This window comes from Drosophila arizonae, chromosome 4, assembly GCF_054131065.1.
Source record: "Drosophila arizonae isolate 15081-1271.41 chromosome 4, UAZ_ARI_1.0, whole genome shotgun sequence".
In the NCBI taxonomy this organism is placed as follows: Eukaryota; Metazoa; Arthropoda; class Insecta; order Diptera; family Drosophilidae; genus Drosophila; species Drosophila arizonae.
The window spans coordinates 6,691,481-6,713,746 of NC_142924.1; positions in this window are offsets into that span (position 1 = coordinate 6,691,481).

The following is a 22,266-nucleotide window of genomic DNA, read 5'->3' on the forward strand; positions in this document are numbered from 1 at the left end:
TGGAGGAATGGCTGGCTGAGATGAGAGAGTTGCTTGTTTAACAGCATGAAATATGCCTTAGATGGACTTGCCGAATTTTTTAAAATGGTATTTTTTAGCGCATTTTTATGGGATGCTTTAATGTTGTTAGGCAAAGCGAAATAGGGGAAATTTGAATAATATCTGTTGTGAATAAAATAAACTAGGTATTTAATTAAGAAACGAGGGAAGGCTCGAAAAAGGGGTTTAGTACCTTAAGTAACTTATGAATATACATATATGTGGGTACAAGTATTAATAAAACATATAAATATAAATATATAAGTATCAATACGCTCGAGGGCTGTTTGAAAATTTAATTTCCAATGCTACACTTCAAAAGTTCTCCTTGGCGTTTGTAGCTGTGTTGACAGAAGAAGTAAGCGTATAAATAGCTCTCGTATCTCATATCCAAACCTAAGCAGTACAATCTTTTATGTTAGAGGTTGCCCACACCGAAATAACACTAAAAATCCACTTTGACTGATAACTGCAAATATTTGCACTGAAACAAGGCTAAGCTAGATATCTACAGACCCATGTACCATGGAGCCAATGATTACAAAGTATTTCAGTTTCGCCAACTACTTCAGTTGCAAAAGTAAAAAGAAGAAGAGGAAGAATGAAAGAATATATATATACATATAATATATATATGAAGTGAGCAATAAGTAATAAAAAAGGCCGCCCAACTTTCAACAAAAAACTTTCCCAAGAAAATGAAGCAAGCAAGCAGCTCAACCAAATCAACTCAACTCAACTCAACTCAACTCAGCTCAACTCGAGTCAAAGCCAAGCCAAAGGCAAGGCAAAGGCGAGCCAAAGCAAACCAAACCAAGCCACGTCAAGCCGCCAGCCAGCCAGCCAGCCAGCCAGCCAACCAATAATAATAAAGTCAATGACTCTCGTGGAATTTCATGTTGGCCCTTTTCGAAATGTGTCTGCCAGTCGGTCGGCCCAACTCCAACTCCAACTCCAACTTGGCTGCTTGGCCGTCTGCCCGCCTGTCTCTTCGTCTCTCTGTCTGTTTGTCTGTCTGACTGGCTGCCTGACTGCCTTTTAATATAATCTGCACTTTGGGTCTTTGGCTGCCGCCGCTTTTTATTGTTCTTGTTGTTGTTGTCGTTGCAGTTTGTTGTTGTTGTTGTTGTTGTTTTGATTGGTCGTTTTAACCTGTTTGCGAATTTCTACCATGTTAATAAATAATTTTTAGAGGATTCGCCTGGTATGCTTAGGAGTCGGCCAGCAGCAGGAGCGCCATCAGTAGCCAAACATTGGCAGAGCAGATGACGACAACAATGATGACATTGACTTGGACTTGGACTCGGACTGCAGCCTAGATTCTTCTGGCTATGGGCAGTTTTCGCGGGAAACTCAATTTGTCATTGTTGTTGGCTTTAGATACGCTAGAAGCTCTCGACTCATGCTCATACTCTTATACTGTCTTCTAGAAACATATCGAACCCTCAGAGTCCACACACTAAAAGTTCGTACTCCACATTCAAAGTCCACTCTAGATATCAAAATTTCATAATGTTGATCATTATTCATTGTCTCCACATCTATTGACTCTCTAGGGCCAACATTCCCATTCCCTACTCGATATCCATATATGTAGGTTCCACACTCATCATCTGCCCATTCATTTATTGTTGCTGTTTACCAGCACTAGTTACCAACACTACAATAAAACAGCAGATACTAATACTTTATTCTCTCTTATGAGCTTTTCCCACTCGTTTATAGGTCCATTATAAATCCCTTCATGTCCATTACCTAAAAACCATAAATATCTATCTATTTTTCAGTATTACTACAGCGATAAGGATTTTATTTTTTCAATATATTCCATTTTAAATTAAAAATAAAAAGTAAAATTCAATAAATTTTCCCTATCTAATTTTTCTCATGCTTAAAATTATGCAGTGAAATGCTCGCCCAAAAGTATGCTAGGAAATACAGTAGGAGCCCTAACACTGAATCAATCGATTTATAGTGTTCTAAAGATCTAAAATTTTCATGGCTTTCAAAACTTTAAAGTTAAGTTCATAAAATTTATAGTAAGTTTTTCTTACAACTTTTGAAATTTTGAACTCTTACTAGTTTTTAGCTTTACCTAATATGAGCTACAAATCTCAACAGTTGCATGAAAACAGTTACTATAAATTTCTAAATTTCTAAAAATTTCAAAATTTCTCGAAGTTTTCTTTCATTTATTTAGGATCATCATGCAAATTGCATTAACTTTTTAAAATTAAACCTATTGAATTCTATTCTACTGTAACAATACAATCAAAATCCCAATACTCAATATTTTATAAAACTTCGTTATTTTTACAACTAAATAAATTTGTATTTTCTCATTTTCTCGCAAATTTTGGATTGAAAAATTGAATAGCCCATTGCATTAATTTTTGATGTTAAGTCTATGAAATTTATAAATATTTCCACCTACAGATCCAATAAGTTTCACTCCAAGACATCAGCTTCAGTTTCAGTTCCAACTCCAACTCGAGCTCTCTTCGGTCTTCTCGTCTCTGAAATTCCTGGTTCGCCTTTAAGGTTTTGTTTTGTTTTTCTTTTTGTTTTGTTTTTTTCTTCTCATTCTTTCTTGTTGTTGTTGTTGTCGTATTCGGTTTTTGTGCTTTGCTCGCAACTCGTCTGCGACTTTGACTGCGTCTGCAACTTCGGCTGCGTCTTGGATTCTGTGACTTGGTCTTCTATCTTGGCCTTTGTTTGAGTGCCGCTGATGCTGCTGTTGCTGTTGCTGGTTGTTGTTTTTCTTGTTGTGGCATGTTGTTGTTGTTGTTGTTGCCTCCGGTTCGTTCGTTTGTTAAATGTTTGGGTTTTGTTTGAGTTTATTGAGTGAATTCTTGGAAAAACGCAAGAATTTGTCTTTGGTCGCTGTGCTTTCTTGCTGTTGTTGTTGTTGTTGTTTTGTTTTGCGCTCCGATGCGGCGGCTGCTGCTGTGGATGCTATGGATGCTATGGATGCTGCACACTGGACCAGAAAAGTTGCCTAGAGGCAGAAGAGCTGAAGATCTGAACTTGGAGTTGCACAAGAAGAAAAACGTACTCAAGTTGGGGCCTTGAGCTGATTTAGGGTGGACAGGTGATTAGGCGTGTGCTTTTTTTCTGTTTTTGTTTGTGCGGTCCACCCTAATGCCGACTGCACGATCAACCAAATCGAAAGACAAACAATAATATCATCTAGATCGAATGGATATGTAAGTCCCCTACTTAAGGCTTACACTTGAGAGCTTTTAGTTGAATTGAAATTCCATTTGGGATTCGCTTCATTCTCTCTCGCAACACGGCACAGTGGGGCCTCCCCCTCGTTGAATGGCAGCCCAAAAATAAACGGAAATGCGTTTAGAGAGATTTGTCTGTGGGTGTGAGTGTGTGTGTGTGGGTGTGCTTTGCTATTTTCGAGCGATGATTGAGTTGCAATGATTAAGGGTATATAGCCCATATAGCCCATGTAGCCTAGCCATGGCTATATAGAAAGCATGGAATGCATATGTACGACTTTGTCTGTCTCGGTTCTCGACTCTCGAATGCCGCGGGCCCCCAGTTCCTCATCAAACAAAGGGCCTGCCACTGGCTGGGGCTGGGGCAGGGGCAGGGGCAGACAGCGACAGACGCCGCATTCCGGTTGCCACAATACGGCGGGCACTGGGCATTCCCAGACAATGCCCTAATAGACAACGCCGCGCAGTGGGCCAGAGCGAGACAGACTGTCAGTGTGTGAGCGGGAGCGGGCGCATGAGTAAGAGAGGCAAAGGTTGGACGATCTATATAGTCTTCTATATATATACATATATAACTTTAAATAAAACTTTTGCTTGCTGCTTAGGATGGATTTTCCCTGTTGTTGATTTCTTTTGCTTTCTCCTCAGTTTTCTCGCTGTGCGCTCGGATCTTCTATTCTGTTTGAAGCTCTCTGCTTATTCCTTGTTTCGGATTTTTTTCGCTACTTTATTTAGACGCTCAAAAATGTTGCTATTTTGTTGTTGTTGTTGTTGTTGTGGTTGTTGTTGCTGTTGCTGCTGGTTTAAATTTCTAATTTTGTGGGCAAGTGAATCTGAATTTGAATTTACGCTATAGAAATGATCTAGCATGTAGTCTACATATATACATATGGATGTACAGTGAGACATGGCTATGGAAGGAAGGTTTCTAGATGTTTAAAATTAAATATGGAAATAGATAGGGAATTGTGGAATATAGAATCTCGTTATATAATCGTTGTTTGGATGAAATATGCAAAGTTTTTAAAAATTGTCCTTGAATCTATACTAGCATTATTTTTGTTTTGTACATAGAGGAATAAGTTTATGAGTAATACATGTGAGATATAATAATTAAATAATAATTGTAAATAGATAGTTATGATGTATTATGTATAGCTTCTATATATAGACTTTATTATTTACCTTACAGCAGATTATATTGGGTAACAAAGAAAAATAGAATATTAAAAGGGCTCTTGTAGTACTTCATATTTATAAGCTCTCCACTATTTTCTCTATCTTTACATCGATATCCATAACACATTTTGTGTGGCTTTAAGAACTACAAATATATTGAGCACTTTGGCAAATTAGGAAATTTTAGTATATATGTATGTAGATAGTATGATATAATATCCCAGAACAACTTTGAGAGATTCCACCTTTTGCCACACCTCATAGAATGTTTAAAGTCTTTGCTACGCTCAGCTCTCTCATTGCTTTCAGCCCTTTTACAGTGCGTTCCATATAGCGCCGCCTCACTGTCCGCTGCATGCTAATAGCACGCTCTCTAAACGTATGCGTCTACGTCTGCCCCATAGATCTGTTCCGTATCCCGACGCTCGTCGCAGTCGCAGTGGCAGAGTCCATTACTCAAACAGCAGATACACACGAGTAGAATTGCTGGCGCGACTAGACGAGACCAGACCGGGCCAGGCCACGCCGCCTCGCCCCGCCCCGCGCCTCCTCGAGCCAGGCGGCAACCAATTTGCAGACGGCCAGGGCTAGGCTAGCCAGCTTATATGGGCAGCTGGCAGCTGGGCACGCCCATAAGTAGGCAACGAATGTGGGTCAGAGAGCGCATGCTGGAAAGGATCTGGCGAGTGGAGCCGAGGCGAGTCGAACTCTCCTGCCGGGCATGAGTCACCTCATATTTTTTTCTCGGAGGGGTAGCAGCCCTGGCGCAGCTCATGCGTACGGCTAGCGCCACCATTGCGACATTATCGCCAGGTCCAACTGCGACTGCGACGCTGGCAGCGACGGCGACGTTGGCTTCGTCTACTGCTTCGTTTATTTTTGGGCTGTCGCTAGGCTATTTTTTGACTTTCTCGTCCACGGGCCGCAGTCCCGTCTGCCGATGGGGTGGGGTGGGAGGTGTTGTGATCTATGTACATGAGTGTGTGTGTGTGAGTGTCTGTCTATCTCTGTGTGTGTGTGTGTGTGTGTGCTGGGCTGGTCGTTCTTCTTGGCTGTGCATGTTATTTTTGGTATAAACATCTTTATGTGCTTTTAAATATGCTGCGAAGTGACATTAGCTTTTGAGCGCTTTTCAAGGAGGCGCGCGGGGCGTGCCGAGGGGCTGAACGGAACGAGACAGACGTCGCCGATCCGCTACAGAAATAAAATTTGTCACAGACTGTTAGATCACAGATGTACATCGCTGTCTGTCTCTATATATGAGTGTGTGTGTGTGTGTCTGTCTGAGTGTATGGCTAAACATAGCCAACAACGGAAGGGAGGCTAAGGGGAGTGGGCGTGGCAGTGCTGCCGCTGCTGCTACTGTTGATGTTTTGATTGATTGTTGGATAGACAACGGCACAGCTGCCCTCAAGGTGGCGCTCGACAGGCTCCAATCGAAGAACTCATCGGCAATCGATGCCCGATAGATGATGAGCTTTAAGCTGACTCTAAAAGCACTGAAAACTCAGGCACAACCAAAGCTGTGCAACAGGCTAGCAAAAGCTTTGTATGCTTAGGGATCACTTTGATTATAGACTACGATTTTCAGACTTAAAATATCCAAAAAATTGCTTGTATATTCAGCTAAAAGAATAATATATCTCAAATTAATAGATGGTACATTTGTATTAAGAAAACTTGTATTCAATATTTTGATATGTTTTCAAATTATGATAAAAATGATATATTGATTTTGTTATTCTCACTAGAGAATAGGTAGAACATATTGTCTGTGGAAAAGTTTTTCAATGGCAAGAAGAACCTATTATAGATTTACATACAAAACTTTAAATTCTAAGATGTTTGTAACTGATTAATTAAAATAATAAATATATGATAATATTGTATACTGTACTACATTAGCATCTAGTTATTGCCCAAGTTTGGTAGATGCGACTGGAAACTTGAGTGCTTAAGCGAAGTGCAACTTTAAGATAATGAGAGCTTTACTTAGATCTTCATGCATAGCTAATATTGGAAAATTTATAAAAATTACTAATATGAAATTTATTGTTAATATTTAAATTAAATTTGTGTAGAACCAGATTAAATATAAAAAATAAATATAACAAAATATGTATATAAATTAAATATTTTTTATTTTTATTATAGTTTTTAATACTTTACTATACTATACTAAGTTTAGAGCCTGTAAATAATAATAAACAAATAAAAAAATACAAAAATTAGGACTTGAATTAAATTTTATATATGCATATTTGACATTTATTTATATATGTGTACATAACAAAAAATAAAAAAAATAATAATAAAAAAAACATTAATAAACATTTTTGGGGGCTAGCATAAATTCTGATTATTTATTAGTTGTTACTAATTCTATGCTAGAATTTCTAAATTTAAATTTGTATTTACAATTTTTGAATTTAAATGGCCAACTATTTAATATATAGGTATGGATCGACATAAAAAATACTTGATTAACATGTCTTTTGGCTTTTGGATATATGTAGATGTCAAAATTAACTTCTTGTCAAGAAGCCATTAGTTAAGAGTCTGCAAAGACACATACACACACACACACATACGCACACACACGCATATTCACATGTTGTGCAGACACAAGCAGATGGAAACGCTAAGCGCTTTTCTTTTCTTTTCTTTTCCTTTGCCATTCTTTGCTTTGCTTTTTCTTTGGTTTTTGCTTGAGCATTTATTTTGGAATTATTGCGGCGAGTTGCTTGAGTCATTCTTCCGCATTCTTGGATGAAAATGACCGTTGGACTTGAATGTGGATATATATATATATATATATATATATATATATATATATATATATATATGCGTGTGTATACATATGTATGTTTGTGTGTGTAGCAATACTGGTATCCCAACAGCAGCTACTGCTGTGGCTAGCCTTATTTGGCAAAAATTACCAATGCCTTTGTACGATCCATTGTATGCAGATGGCAGATGCAGTTGCAGTTGCAGTTGCTGCTGCAGTTGCTGCTGCAGTTGCAGTTGCTGTTGCCATGGCCATGGCCAGTTGCATGTCGCTCGTTGCAGGTTGCTTAAGGTAGGCAAAACTATGTGGCACTCCCTAATGCTGGCTGATAACAATGAGAGAGGCCCAGAGCTTAAGCAAAGCGGAGCGCCGCGACAGGCTGACTGCATTCCAGGCATTCCAGTGGACCGCATATCACATGCTTTTCATATTCAAATGCGACGTGGCCCAGACCCAACACGCCACGCACTTAACATAACAACAACAAAAACAACAACAACAACAATGCACTTCAGCGGACAAATGGAGACGCAGTCTATGCTGCTGATGGCGTTGGCAATGGTGATGATGTTGTCGCTCCAACTTCAAAAGCCAAAGCAAACAGAGGAGCCAGTGAGAGTGAGAAAGAGAGAGAGAGAGAGAGAGAGAGAGAGAGAAAGAGGGAGGGAGCGCTCAAGTTGTAGTTCATGTGGCGTCTAGAGGTAAAATTGTGATGCAGCAAAACAGCTAAATGGAATCCAGCAAATCGCTAGTAGAACTATGTAGTTGATGGATGCGAAAGGAAAGTAGATTTAGTATGAATTGTTATAGAATACACTGAAACAAGGTATTATATATGAGCAGACTAAGCTAAGCATAACCTTGATGAGTTGTCTAGGACATTTCGTTACGAGAGCTAACTGAACAATGGCAAATTGAGCTCGCATAACAGGTTACAATATGTTATATATATTTATCATATTATCATCATTATCATTATAGTTTGTCCATTTGATATCAATACAAAAACCTCAAAGCACCTCTCATCAAAGATGAGATAAAACAATATCCGACCCATATATAAATATGCATATGTCTAGAAATTGACAGATTACTTGAAAATACCAGATTCCACAGCCTGGACCTTCCTTCCAAAGTAAATCGATTATAGACTATGTAAATATCAAACGATCCCTAATTATTCCCATGGCAAATCAAAATCATAATTTGTCTAAATTATTCACAAATTTGGATGGCGATTGCCAGTCCGCACTTAGCTTAGCTTCCCACATTCGAGTTAAGCAGCCCAAGATTGGATTACAAACGTCGAAATGTGCCCTTTGATAATGTTGAGATTACATTGTTGCCGCAGCATCTTTGTTCCCCTATATAAGAACATGTGTTTTATTAGGGCTGATAGATCGATGCCATTGTGTCGATTCGAGTTGCGTCGAGTCGAGTCGATAACGGAGCACAAATTAGTTCCAAGATTTTCGAGAAGCCATGAATGGTTTCTCTTGCAATTGAATTTTTCTTCTTCTTGCTCTTCGTTTTTATTTTTGGTGAGAATCGAAAGTGTCTCACGCTGCAACGATCGATAAGAATTGATTGCATATTTGGTGTATTTACTGTATTTACTGTAAACTCCTCCCTATCTTGGGCAGTTCTTGGAACTGTGAACGGTTAACTTTTTGATGTCCTTCTTAAATAGGTTAGAGGTCATGGGTTCTATTTTGTACTCATTGAAAATGTGACGGTGGGGTATACTGATTTTGTTGAATGGGTAGACGGAGTTGGGTTGAATCCATAATTCTATAAAAAGAAATTTCTTGAAAAGAGAGAAAAGGAGGACTAGATGCAGAATGAACAGAAAATAGAAAAGAGAAAAGAGAAGAGAAATTAATATTATAGGGCAAGGGTTAAGAGACAGAAAAATAGAAAGATGCAAAAAAAAATTAATAGAAGGATAAATAGAGACATCAATAGGAGATAAAATAGGGAACGGAATATGAAATGAATCGATGCGGAAATATTCAAAGGGAAACAGCAGAGATGAAAAATAAGAGAACAAGATGCTATTAAATTCTGGACAAATCAAAGAAAATTAGAAACGAGGGGAAGAACGCAGAAAAAGAAGAGGATGGAAAAATAGTAGATCATTTTTTTGTAATATTCACTTTTATTATTATTTTAGCTTGTCTATAATAAATGTTTCTTCTGATATTCATCTGCATTATTATATATGTATATTATTATTATAGCTCGTCTTTAATATATGTCTTTCTTAAGTGTACTCTCATAACTCTCATTTGTATGCCTCGCACATTGGACGATAATCGCTGAAGTCCAGTAGCCCGTTGCTGGGAATCACCTAGTCGTTCATTTCGAGCTCGAGCAGCCCGACTTGTTCCCATTCGCTTTGTTTTGTAATCAACACATCACTTCCCACACTTGAGACAGGGCAGGACAAGGACACAATATTGCGGCATTCTCACTTTGATATTGGCACACCCACCCACACACACACGCACACACAGACAGACAGACAGACACACAGACAGAGTGAGTCGCACACTAATCGCTTGACATTTTTGTGTTGTAGGGTAATCTGTGGCACACAGGAAGTTGTTGTCAGCAGAAATGATTGCAGGCCTGGCTGGCTAAATGGAATGGCCCCTGGTGGTGGTCTCTTCCAGGAATCGATGCATTCAAAACTAAAAGAGAGAGATAGAGACGGTGAGAGAGAGAGAGAGAGAGAGAGAGCGGGAGGAAGGGAAAAACAGAAATGCAACTGACCGCTGCTTCTTCTCAAGAAAATCCCAGTTGGCAGTTGCGCCTCCTATTTCAAATGCTCTGGCCTATGCCTCAATGGGTTCTACGAATTTTGCAAAATGCATCGATGCCGCTGGCGTTGGCGTTGGTGTTGCCCAGACCGATACCCCGTATACCCTATCCTAATGCCAAATGCCAAATTGAGCGCTGACCAGACAGCAGCCTCGGCCAGCCGCCTCGGCCACTTGGCCTGTCACACGCAGCGAGGCCAACAAAAAATATGCCCAATTTGTTTGTTATGCAGTTTTGGTTTCGTTTTGAAGTAACGCCGCCTACAATGCAATCCCATTATTAAAGCCAGACACTTGAGTTTTCTATAGTCTGGACCGTTCTAGGTCGACGATCGTCTGCTCGTTTCTCTGTCTCTTTGTGCATCTGTCTGCGTGGAAAGCTGATGCTGGGATTTCCCACTATGGCCATCGTATCGTATCTCTTTGCCATTATGGTTTCTTGAAAATTCTTGGGAGTTCCCACTACAAAACTGAATGCTCGCATGCCTCAAGACCTCTTAAAGTGAATCATAAAAGCTGAAATGCTTTGTAATTCGAATTAATAGCGAATGCAACTTGAGTTTTTAGCTTTATACGAATTCCTGAATTTAAACGAATTTTAGCTTAAAGGATATAAAAGGGTTGCCTTAGTCTTATGAATCTGCTTAACTCTGCACAGTGCTTCTAGTTAGCAGAAGATTATCTTTAATGAAATATAATAAAATATTTATTAGCTAATTATCCTACGATTTTTTAGTTCTCTTAGTGATAAGGGTCTTTGGCGTAGCTGTCTTTTGCAAGTTTTCCGTTTATATAGCAGACATATATCACTCAAGGCATTATTGACTTTTCGAAAATATATATTTGTTAGTACAAATTAATATATTTATAATAATACACTCGTTCCGCCTTAGAGTTCTAGAGTGAGAGTTTAAGGATCACATAGAAAGGGATTAGTAGGGAAATGAATGAATTTAGTGACTGTTATACAAATCTGTTTTCATTGATATATAGGCAATAAAATATTGTATCAGCATTTTCGCCGACTTTCCATAAGTTTTCCGAATCTGCTTCTGGAATATTCCAGAAGTCATTTATCGGAATATGTTAAACCAACTACAGAAATAGAGTCTAAGGGATGGACTGTGTTCATCCGTCAATCAGTCAATCAATCATTCCATTAATCAAGGAACAAATATAGTTATATGACTCATCTACTCAATCCCGTAGGGATTGCCGTAGGGACTGCCCCCTCTCTATCTATCTCTCATCCTTTTCCGCTCTCTCTCTGTCTCTCTGACTTTCTTAAGAGCGCCAAACACGGCTTAAGCTCAACTAAAGCTTTCCTAGGACTCTCTCATTGCTAATTGGAATATCTGAAAATCCCATAAGACTTCACTTTTCGCTTCACTTTTCTCTACATGTGTGGCATATGAAAGTTACAAGCGTTGATGCCATGATGAATATTTGTCTATCTATTGGGAGCTGTTTGTCTCGTTTGACTGACTCGCAGTCTATCTCTGTCTGTCTCTCAGTCTGTCTGTCCGTCTGTCTGTCTTGTCTATTTGCCTAACTGTCTCTCAGTTTGTCTGTCTGTCTGTCTGTGTGTCTAACAGCCTGGTTGGGGCCTTGTTACCACCACCCGATCTTTGTCTCAGCCCCAATCTCCCTCTCTCTGTCTGTCTCTTTCTCTTTTACTCTGGTGCATCTGCTTTGTTATGGTTGGGCCGCATTCCACATGCGCAGTGTTTGCCTTGATGTTTTTAGGGTGTTGATGTTTTCTGCTTCTTTTGCCTATTTTTTTTTTCTGTTACAAAATCATTCATCGTCCATATTAAAATTGTAAAAGGCAACAACACACACACACACACACACACACACACACCCGAGCGCACGCACATATGTAGGTGCGTGTGTACATATGTAGATAGAAACATATAAAAATTCTTTGCATTCCAATGAATCATGCTGTTGTTGCTGTTGTTGTTGTTGCTTTAACTGCGACAGCGTCTACTTCTACTTGTAAAATCTAATTAGGTAACATTGAAGTATGTGTAGGTATGTACACACGTCTGGCATGCCGGGCTTGTTGTTGTTGTGTAGCTTTCAAAAGTTGCCACAAATTGTTTCGTATGCAAGTTGCCGTTGTTGTTGTTGTTGTTGTTGTTGTTGTTGCTGCCGTCGCGTAGCTGTTGCTGTTATTAGGCAGACCAACTGCAACAGCAAAAGTAACAACAGCAACAACAATAACAACAGCAACTGCTTCTTAACACGCAGCGAACGCATGAAAACGAAGACCTAGTATCTAATAGAGATACGCATTTTTACACTGAGCGAATTATTAACTAACACAAAGTATGACAGTTAGTGTGGAAATGATAGCTAACTAATTTATTTCTTTATATGTATCTTATATACGTATATATAATTATCTGTATGTCTATTTCCTCATAATATATGTAGGTATATATGTTTCAATCTAATCATCGTCTATCAAGCGATCACTATAGCGTTATGATCGATAGATAGGTAGATCAATAGGTAAACAGTTATATCGAGACATATAATATATGTTTACTTCTATCTGTATCATCATATAAGTCTATTTATCTGGTCTTCGATCATTCCTTACATATTCTATCCATTTATTTATTTCTTTATTTTTATTTCTTTATAGTCTCAAACCTCAGCTCAATCCAAAAATAAATATGAATTATGAAAAAATTTGGCACCTCTCAAATGAAGTTTAATTAAAATTAAAACATATTTTGTATTTCCCAGCAGTTTATTAGCAACTTTTTTTAGCTCACATTCTTTGCCAATTAGAATAAAAAATTGATTAGGTTATTTAGTTCATCAACCTTTGCGCATTTCGCTCAGTGTACGCACTTCTTGATTGTATTGCTATAATTGTAAATAATGATGATAACGCGATTACACGGCTGGTTAAGGAATTTATTGTAATTCGCAGGTTGTGCAAAGAATTGGCCAAACCCAAGCCAAAGGCAGGGCAACGGGCGAGAATCATTTAAAAATATGATGAAGAAATATAAACATTCAACAAATATCGATAGATCTGTGTGAGAGAGTGATTAAAGGCATAGTTGAAATAGCTTCCTCTATATCCTCTCTCTCTCTCTCTCTCTCTCTCTCTCTGTCTCGCTATCTCTTCCTCAACAGCTAAACATCAAGCAAAGTTCGAGTCGCATGCCAAGCGCCAAGCCTCAGTCACTGCCAGCAGAGGCAACAGCAATAGCAGCAGCCCCAACCACAATTAAAAAAAAAAAAAAAAAGAAGTGCATTCTGCTGCTGCGCCTGCGCCTGCTACTCCGCTTCCTCCTGCCTTCTCTGCTACTGCTGCTGCCGTCGCCTTTGCTGCTGGATGCGACGTACAAAATAGTGAATGAATAAGGAGGTCTAACCTCTTTCGTTTGGAATGCGGATTGGTATTGCGCGAGTTGCCACTGCAACACTAGTTTGCAATGACTCCTCTCGCCTCACCCGTCTCTGTTCCAATGGCTTTTGCTGTCGCTGTCGCTGTCGCCGTCACCGTCGCCGTCGCAGTTGGCGTCGTTGGTTGGCGGCGTGGCGGCGTTAGTTGGCCTTATGCGTGTATGCGACTGTGAATTGCGCTCTTGATTATTTCGTGCTTCGCCACGTTACACTCGTCTCGTTCTCATTGCGATTAGTATACGAACGTGAGAGAGTGCGCTGTGGTATGCGTGTGTGTGGCTGGGTATCGCTGCCCTCTCGATTATTTCGTGAGAGCGTGCGCGCCTCTGTGTGCGTGTGTGTGTGAAAGAGCGTGCGCTTGTGTAGGTGAGAAATTGGCACACATATGCGCGTGTGAGCGATCAATTGGCGCTAGCACCAATGTGTGCGCGTGTGTGTGTGTATATGCTGCCGTGTGCGGGAGCGAATTATATGGATGTGTGTGTCTGTATGCGCGTGTGAGTGCGAGATAGATTTAATTTTGACATATTTGTTGTTGTCGTTCTTAGACATGGGGTGCACGAGAAGTGGGAGGGCTTCACAATCGCTCTCTGCTACTATGTTTGTTGTTGTCGCCGCCACTGTTGTTGTTGTTGTTGTTCTTTTCGAGAGCGTCGAAAAACATAATGGCGGACATTTCACACATATAATAGAAAAATTTAAAAATTGCGTTGTACGAAATTGTTTAAACATTTTTCATTTTTCGTTAGAGTTTTATATATTTTTCAATATAATTAAATTTTTTATGACTTTTTGAAAAGTTGTTACATTAGTTAGGCTTACTATACAAATTATGAGATTTTGAAATTTTATTTTACATTTATTACATCGTAATTAAATCACTTGTTTACAATATTTACTTGCATTTTTTTTATAGTTTTTTTATTACCTGCCTTTTTTCACTTCATATATATTTTTTTAATGTCAACATTTTATGATTTAATTAATTAGAATATTCCACATAAAAATCTTTGTTCATAATAAACTTTAAATAAATCTTATTCAGAAATTTATATTATATTGCATTAAAATACATGTTAAAAAAATATTTTCATAATCATTTATTTACATTAATTAATAATACAAAAGACTTTCACATTTTCGTTTCCTTCAACAAATGTTTCCTAATTTGAGTTTCCTGAAAATGATATCATAATTAAATAGTTCATTATTATCTTTCATTTCTTAACTTTTCTTTGAAAAACATTGACAGTCCATTTTCCCTGGGATCGTCTAACAATTGTTCATTAAATTTGATTGACATTTCGCAATCAGGTAAATGAGCCCACTTATAAACTAGCTGTAACGGCATTTCACATCCTTTTCCCATAGCTAATAGTAATAATAGAACTATGTGAACACCTTTGAGAGCAGCTCAAAAGAAATCAAACCCGAATTCCAGGCGAAAAAAAAAACAAGCTTCGATCGCCCCTTTTTATTTATTGTCTTTCTTTTTTCACAATGCGCAAAAAAGCTGAGAAAATAAACAAAAATGAAAGAAAACAAGAAAAAAAAAAACGCATAGCATGCAAATTTATTTAGCGCATTAACAAAACTCAGGCATAAACAGGATATGCACATGGCAAAAATGCGAGTAATTATGTATGAAGATATGTGTGTCTGTATGTATAAGTGAGTGTCTGTGCTTGTGTGTGTGTGTGTGTGTCTGTGTGTGTATTATAATTAACATTTCTGGGAAAATTCGAATGAACGATGCGCAGGACAAAAGAGGCAAAAGACCCAAAGCCAAAGCCGATGCCGAAGCTGATGCTGCTGATGCTGTTCAGTCTGAGATGCAGACACAACCAGACAAGACCGAAGACGCACAACAATAACAACAAATAACAACAGCAACAACAACAATAAGCTGAAGAAGCGCCGACCCCGACGACCACAACAACAACAAGAGCAGCAGAGAGCTGACAGAAAAGGTAACGAAAAGGGATTTGCGCCTGCGCCTCGCCTCACACATTTCCCATTATAAATGAGCTGAGGCGCTGCGCGTTCGCATCCATCCGACGCAATCCCAGTCCACGTTCACAACTCCTTGTTGCTGCTGTCGCTGTTGTTGTTGTTGTTGTTGTTGCTGCTGTTCTACTGGTTTTGCCAGATTATGTGCGGATTTTTGCAGTCGACGTCGAAGTCGCCGTTACAGGCCAACAAAAAAAAAAAAAAATTAAATAAATGCCTGCCACAAATAATCATAATGAACAATATGCCGGACCAGAAGCCACGGGAACAGTAGACAGACAGACAGACCCAAGCGATTGACCAACCATTTGGACGATTCGCATCATTCGCCAAAAGCCGAATTCAAAAGAAAAACAGGAACGCATAGCTGCCTGATGGCCGCTGCTCCGGCTCCTGCCTCAGCTGCTGCTGCCACATCTCCTTCCTCTATTGGTGCTACCTCTGCAGAGATGCCTCTGCGGCTGATGCTGCGGCTGCTGCTGCTCCTTGCAGCTCATTACGTTCCGTTTTTCTGGATGAGTGACTGCACGGCTTTAATTGCCTAATGAACAGCACCTAAACCCGTTGATAGCCATGATTATGCAGAAGATCCTAGTTTGTCTATCAATGTAGGATAAGGATTAGAACCATGAAATTAGATAATTATGTTTATTTTATATAATATGACAAGTATTAGCTGTTAAGGTGTATAAGCAAAGGTATGGCTTATAGATCATATATTGCATTAGTTGGAGGATAAGAGTCTCTTATTGTATAAGAAAGTCTTGGCCATAGATATGTTATTGTATAAGCATAAGTATGGCATGGAGCATATATAGACTATATTTGTTTGAAACTGCATAAGCAGGAGTATACATTGTATCATTAATTACCTTGACTAACTATCTAAAAAATATATTGGCACCCCCATTGGAATAGCTTACATTAACCTAAACAACTTCCAAGGTTTGGAATTTACATATTAAAATATTTCTACTGACTTTTGACATATCCCATCCTTCAGAAATTTGTTGTATCAACTTCTAATTGATCCATTTTACTTCATAGCAAACTCAGAATTTCTATTTTATCAATATCTGCTTAGATCGACTCCTTTGCAAATAGTTTGGTAAATACTTTATAAGCGATATCTCATATTTCTACTACTTATATATGAAAGCCAAACCCTTCAAGATATATGCAGAAGATCTATTACACTTTGTCCATCCATTGAATATTCTCAAATAGAAATCCTAAGTGTTCCACATGTAGTAAATCAACAATCCTTGGCTAAAGTTGGCTAAGCTATGTGTGATAAGATTCATTCCTCTACGTCTCTACTTCTTAATTTCTCGAGTTGTTTACTCTTTACCTACTTTCCTACTGTTCACTTTATCTGTTCCTTCTCTTCGATTGTCTGAGGAATCCTGGTGTTCTAAAAGGTAGATGCATTATAATTTTCACCTATAGGGTACTACTCAAATTTTAAGTATTCGAATCGAATCCTGAAAAATAATATTTATTATTATTCAGTTAGTTGGATATAGATCTAGTTAGATCTATGTTTTTGTCCTGTGGGACTGGGATATAGATTGATGAAGTATTAGTAACATCTTTGCAATTTTGTATTTTGTTTAAAAATCTAAGAATTTTCTCTTTGGGTACTAAAGATCTTAAATAGAAGTCTGACTTCAGATGGTAAACTATAAATATTTCTAAATTCTTTTTGTTCAGGAATTGCTGTAATCCCCTAACCCAATTAGGAATTCCAAAAAGAGATTTGATAGAAATCTAAGTGCTAATTAAAGCCTATTGGATTACTATTTAGCTTAAGTAATAAATCAGCTTTTGCTGCTGCTGCTGCGGCTGCGGCTGCTGCTGCTGCTGCGGAATCCGGATCTACATGGCTGGCAAATGCAATGCAATGATACCTGCTGGAGGTGAGAAGATTTTCTCTACTCGTAAGGCAGCATTCCATGCAAAAAGCAACAACAACCACAACAACTACAGCAGCAGCAGCAGCAGAGGCCGAGTGCGAGTGCCTCAAAGACTCGGGCCAAAAACTTCGAGGTGAGAGGACAATCAACTCGGCCGACAACAAAAATGGCAACAAGAGGAAGCAGCAAAGAAGGAAGAAACAGATGAAGAACAACAACAACAGCAACAACAACAATAACAACAACAATAACGTGGCTGCTCTCGTGGCTAACTGAAGCGCTTGCGCCTATTTAATTTGGCTGCCAGTTCGAAGCTCCCACAGATTCCAGATTCCTGCTTGGGCAGCAGGCCCCTCCGCACGCCCGCTCGCTGTTGTCTTGGCATCTTGTTAACGATCATGGCAACAGGATTCTGCTATTTTGTCGCTGCCCTGCGCCACAGCAGCCACAGCAGCTAAAAATTATGCAGCCATCGTCGATGGCGGCGCGCACATTCCAGAGGCAGCAGCAGCAGCAGCAGCAGCCCAAAAAGAAATGGACTGCTTGCAACACAAACACACACACACACACACACACATATAGACAGCCGCAATACAAACAAATTGTGGCAAGCAAACAGAATAACTAAAGCCCTGCTGCTGCTGCTGCAGTTGCCGCTGTTGCATGCCCCGACAACCGCCCCCAACTTTGGGCTTTCTACCCAAAGCAGAAGTGCCACAATGTTGTCGCGGAATTTTTGTGGCTTTCTCCCGATCAGCCGGCTTTATTAGCCAAGTCTGGCACAGTGCAGCAGCAACAACAACAACAGCAGCAACGGCAGCTTTTTGGCTGCTGCCATACGAAATTCCTTAAGACTAACTTCAAGCAGCAGCAGCAGCAGCGACTGCGACTGCGACTGTGACTGCAGCGGCGACGGCGACAGCGACTGCAATCAAACATTGGCTATGGCCCGAGCCCAATGCAGAGGAGCTGCAAGAGTAATAGCCTGCACCACCACCACCACCACCACCACCACCACCGACGACGGCGACTTTTGGCTAGGGCCTGCAGCGTGCGACAGAGATGGAGATATATACATATATATGCATGTGTATGTGTATGTGTATGTGTATGTATGCATGCTATAAGGTTGGAGCACACACAGGCTTCGTATCTTAAAATGAAATGCAAAGAAAAGAAAATAACAAAAACAAAGTTTCTCACGTTCCTCTTCCTAAATTCTTGGAATTGCAATACATTAAAAAGAGGTCTTTGCTTCGTCTGATTGTGTGTGTGAGTGTGTGTGTGTGTGTATGGTGTGTGCATGGGCGGACAACGGACAGCACTTTTGAGCCGTGCTACAGACCATACGCCCGTTCAACATATTCCTTTTCTCATCGATTTTTAAATCTATAAGTGAATGTGTCGACGGCGTGCACTGAGAGAAAATTCGCGGTAGCTAAGTTAGAAAATGCGATGAGTGTAAATTGTAGGGAGAGAGAGTGAGATAGCGAATGGGAAAGGTAGAGATGGAGAGAGTGTTGTAGAGAGAGAGAGAGAGTGTTGTGGAGGAAGAAAGATAAACAGAAGAGAGGAAGGGGAAGGGGGATGAAAGATATAGATAGAGAGAGAAGAGGGTGAAAAAGAAAGTGAGGGAACGAGAGATAGTATGGAAGATAGATATAGAGTGAGACAAAATGTGAGAAGAAAATGAAGGCAAATTAAAGCGCAAGACGAGAGAGAAAGAGTGAGCAAATCAGATATGAAATGAGATATACATATATAATATTACATAATAATATAATAAGAGACAGAAGGAGTAAGAGAAAGAGGAGAGTCAAATCTGATCTATGAAAAAGTGGGAAAAGCATATTCACATTACATTGGACATAAATCTGAGAAAAGAAATCATAAAAACATAACATTCTCATATTTTCCAATATTGATATATTGAGGATATTGATAAAAATGTTTAACATAAAAAAATATTTCAGAACTTTCTAGGAGTGTTCAAGCATTCAGAAGTCACAGAAATCAAATATTTTCTCTGAAGGACTCAGAAATCAGAAATCCACTGAATATTTGCCAAAGTATTATCAGGTATTTATATAAAGTAATATCTATATCAGAGTGTAGATTCCAAGGATCCTGGATCTGAGAGACTTGAATTAGCCTAAGCTATTGCTGTCTTTCTCTTCAACTGCCTGACTCTCCGTCTTTCGATTTCTTTCTCTCTTCAGCTCTGGTTTAGTCACTGCATTTCTTGCAGTGTAATAATGTGCAGCGCAGTTGATGATGTTGATTTTGTTGCTGTTGCTGTTGCTGCTGCTGTTGCAGTTGTTGTTGTTGCTGTTGCTGTTGCTGTTGCTGTTGCTGTTGCTGCCGCTGCTACTTTGGCAATATGATTTTGTTATTTCTTTTCTCTGCTTCAATTTGATTTTGGACTGCATTCGGGCGGTCCAACATTCGTTGCTGCAGCCGAAGAGGCAGCAGAGCAGGAGAAGGTGAAGGTGAACGAAGCAGGAGGAGGCCGCGGGTTATGGGGGGAGTTGAAATGGCCATTGGGGCATAATGAAAGTCGTCGTCGTTAGTTTCGTTGTTGCTGTTGTTGTTGACGTCTTCGGCGGTTCGATCAAATGAATGAATATTATCATCGATGCCTCCGCCGTCCCTCTTGAATGTTGAACAACCCGACTTGATGACCGTAGACCGTAGACTGCAGACCGAGCGAGCTACGTAAAGAATGTCTGATATCTGTGTAGACGTGTGTGTGTGTGTGTGTGTATTTGTGTATGTGTATTTGTGTACATATTTACATTGCTGGCTTTGTGGCTTGAGCGTTGAGAACTGAGGTGGCCCAAGAGGAGGCAGCAGCAGCTGCTGCTGCTGCAGTTGCTGTTGCAGTTGCTGGTGCATAAGTTGTTGCCACTCAGCAGGAGTAAACGTTTGATCTAATTGGTTCGCTCTCTCATCGAGCTCTTCGGGGCGATCTTTCATGATCTTTAGGTGTCTGCAGAAAAAAAAAAAAAACTACACGAAATTGCAGCTGATTTGTTGCAAGTTACGTTTGCATCTATCAGCAAATCGTTTGCTAGCAATGATAATAGCAGCTTACAGCAAAATTCTTGCTGAGGCCAATGAACTTGCAATGAATTGATGGATTTTACATTGTAGTTTTAAGGATTAAGATTTACATAGATATTTTAGGCTAATAGAATAAATATTTCAATAGAATATATCATAGTAAGAGAGGAGTTGCTAAAATTCTAGATCATCTGTTAGATTTGGAAAAACTGTATAAAAATAATATATATAAAGGAATAGAATGGAGGAATATATATAAATTTCTTTAGAAATTCCTTTTACTATGCAATTTCTTGGACGTACTAATTAATCTATGCTACATATTACTAAATATATTACTATTCACAGTTAAATCCCTAACTGAAATCCCTCAACAAATTACTATTCAATCCAAAGGAACCCATAAAATTGCAATGCTTCATCAAAATTCATGAGCTACATAGAAATTTCAATCAAAATAAACTTCCCATAGAAAATATCTTCAGCATAAATTTTAGCTAACTCAACCCGAATTGGAAATACTCTACCAATTGTAGAACGCAATGAAAACGTGCGCCGTAAGACAGATAAACGGATAGACGTATAGATAGAGGCAAAGTGCAGCAAAGCGGGGGAGAGGTGAGAGATAGACAGAGACAGACAGAGCATACAGAGACAGAGATAGAGCAGTCACAGCAGGAACAGCGGAGAGACGTAGAGCCGGCGTGTACAAATACAGCAGTTGATATTTAACAAGAGTCGAAATTCCTGGAATTTAGGATTGGTTTTTCGGCTGAGAGAAACGGGCCCGATCAGTGCTCGGGCCATAATTAAGTGGCCTTAAATGCCGCTAAAGGAATTTCCCGCAGGCGACATTATTATCAGTTTCTGTATATTTTTTTTTCGTCTTTTTTTTCTTTATGGGACAGACATTATTTTACTTACTGATAGGCCGCAGTGCCGTCAAAGTCGATGTCGATATTGATGTTGATGACATTTCCAGCTTGGTTCCCCCATCGGCACAAACGCTCCTTCATATACTACATATATTAAGTATGAATGGAGAGTGACGTGAGGAATGGCTGCCTGCATATGCTTATAGCTGCATATCTAAATGCTGATGTCGACAAACAATACAATGGACCATCAAATTAATTATTATCGGTTTACTCTATAAACTCGATAGATAGATACTCAATGGACCCGAGTTCAGACACTTTAATTGCTAAATGCCAACAGGTTGCAGTTCTGTGTGTCTCTTGCACAACATTCGTTCGTCATCATCGTCATCATCATCATCACCATCATCAAGACACACACACATTCCAATATCGTGACTTCATATCACAATCACAGCTTACACAGAGGCGTTGCCTCAAGAGTGGAACGAGTGAGAAGGGATTGCTTAAGAGGTGCAGATTGCATGAGATTAACGGAATATGGAATGGAGAGTAAAGAATTATATTCAAGGATACTTATTGCTGATGAAGATATTTCGGATTTCCATTAAATTTATAGATACTATAATTGCAATTTATGTTCGTTTGTTTCTAAGGATCTGCACATGAGATAAAAGATCTCAAATATTCTAAACGAAAGCTGGAGGAACCCAAACATCTCTAGCAATTGCAGACGGCATACCAAGCGATATCGCTTACCCCTTGTGTCTTGAAGTTATCCAACTACATCCATGTCTGGCAAGTTCTTATTTGCAATGTAAGTGCTAGTAAGTTCGTTTGTACTTGTTCTCAGTCAAGTCAAACCAGTTGCATTCATGACTCAGACTAGAGGCTGCGACTCCGATTGAG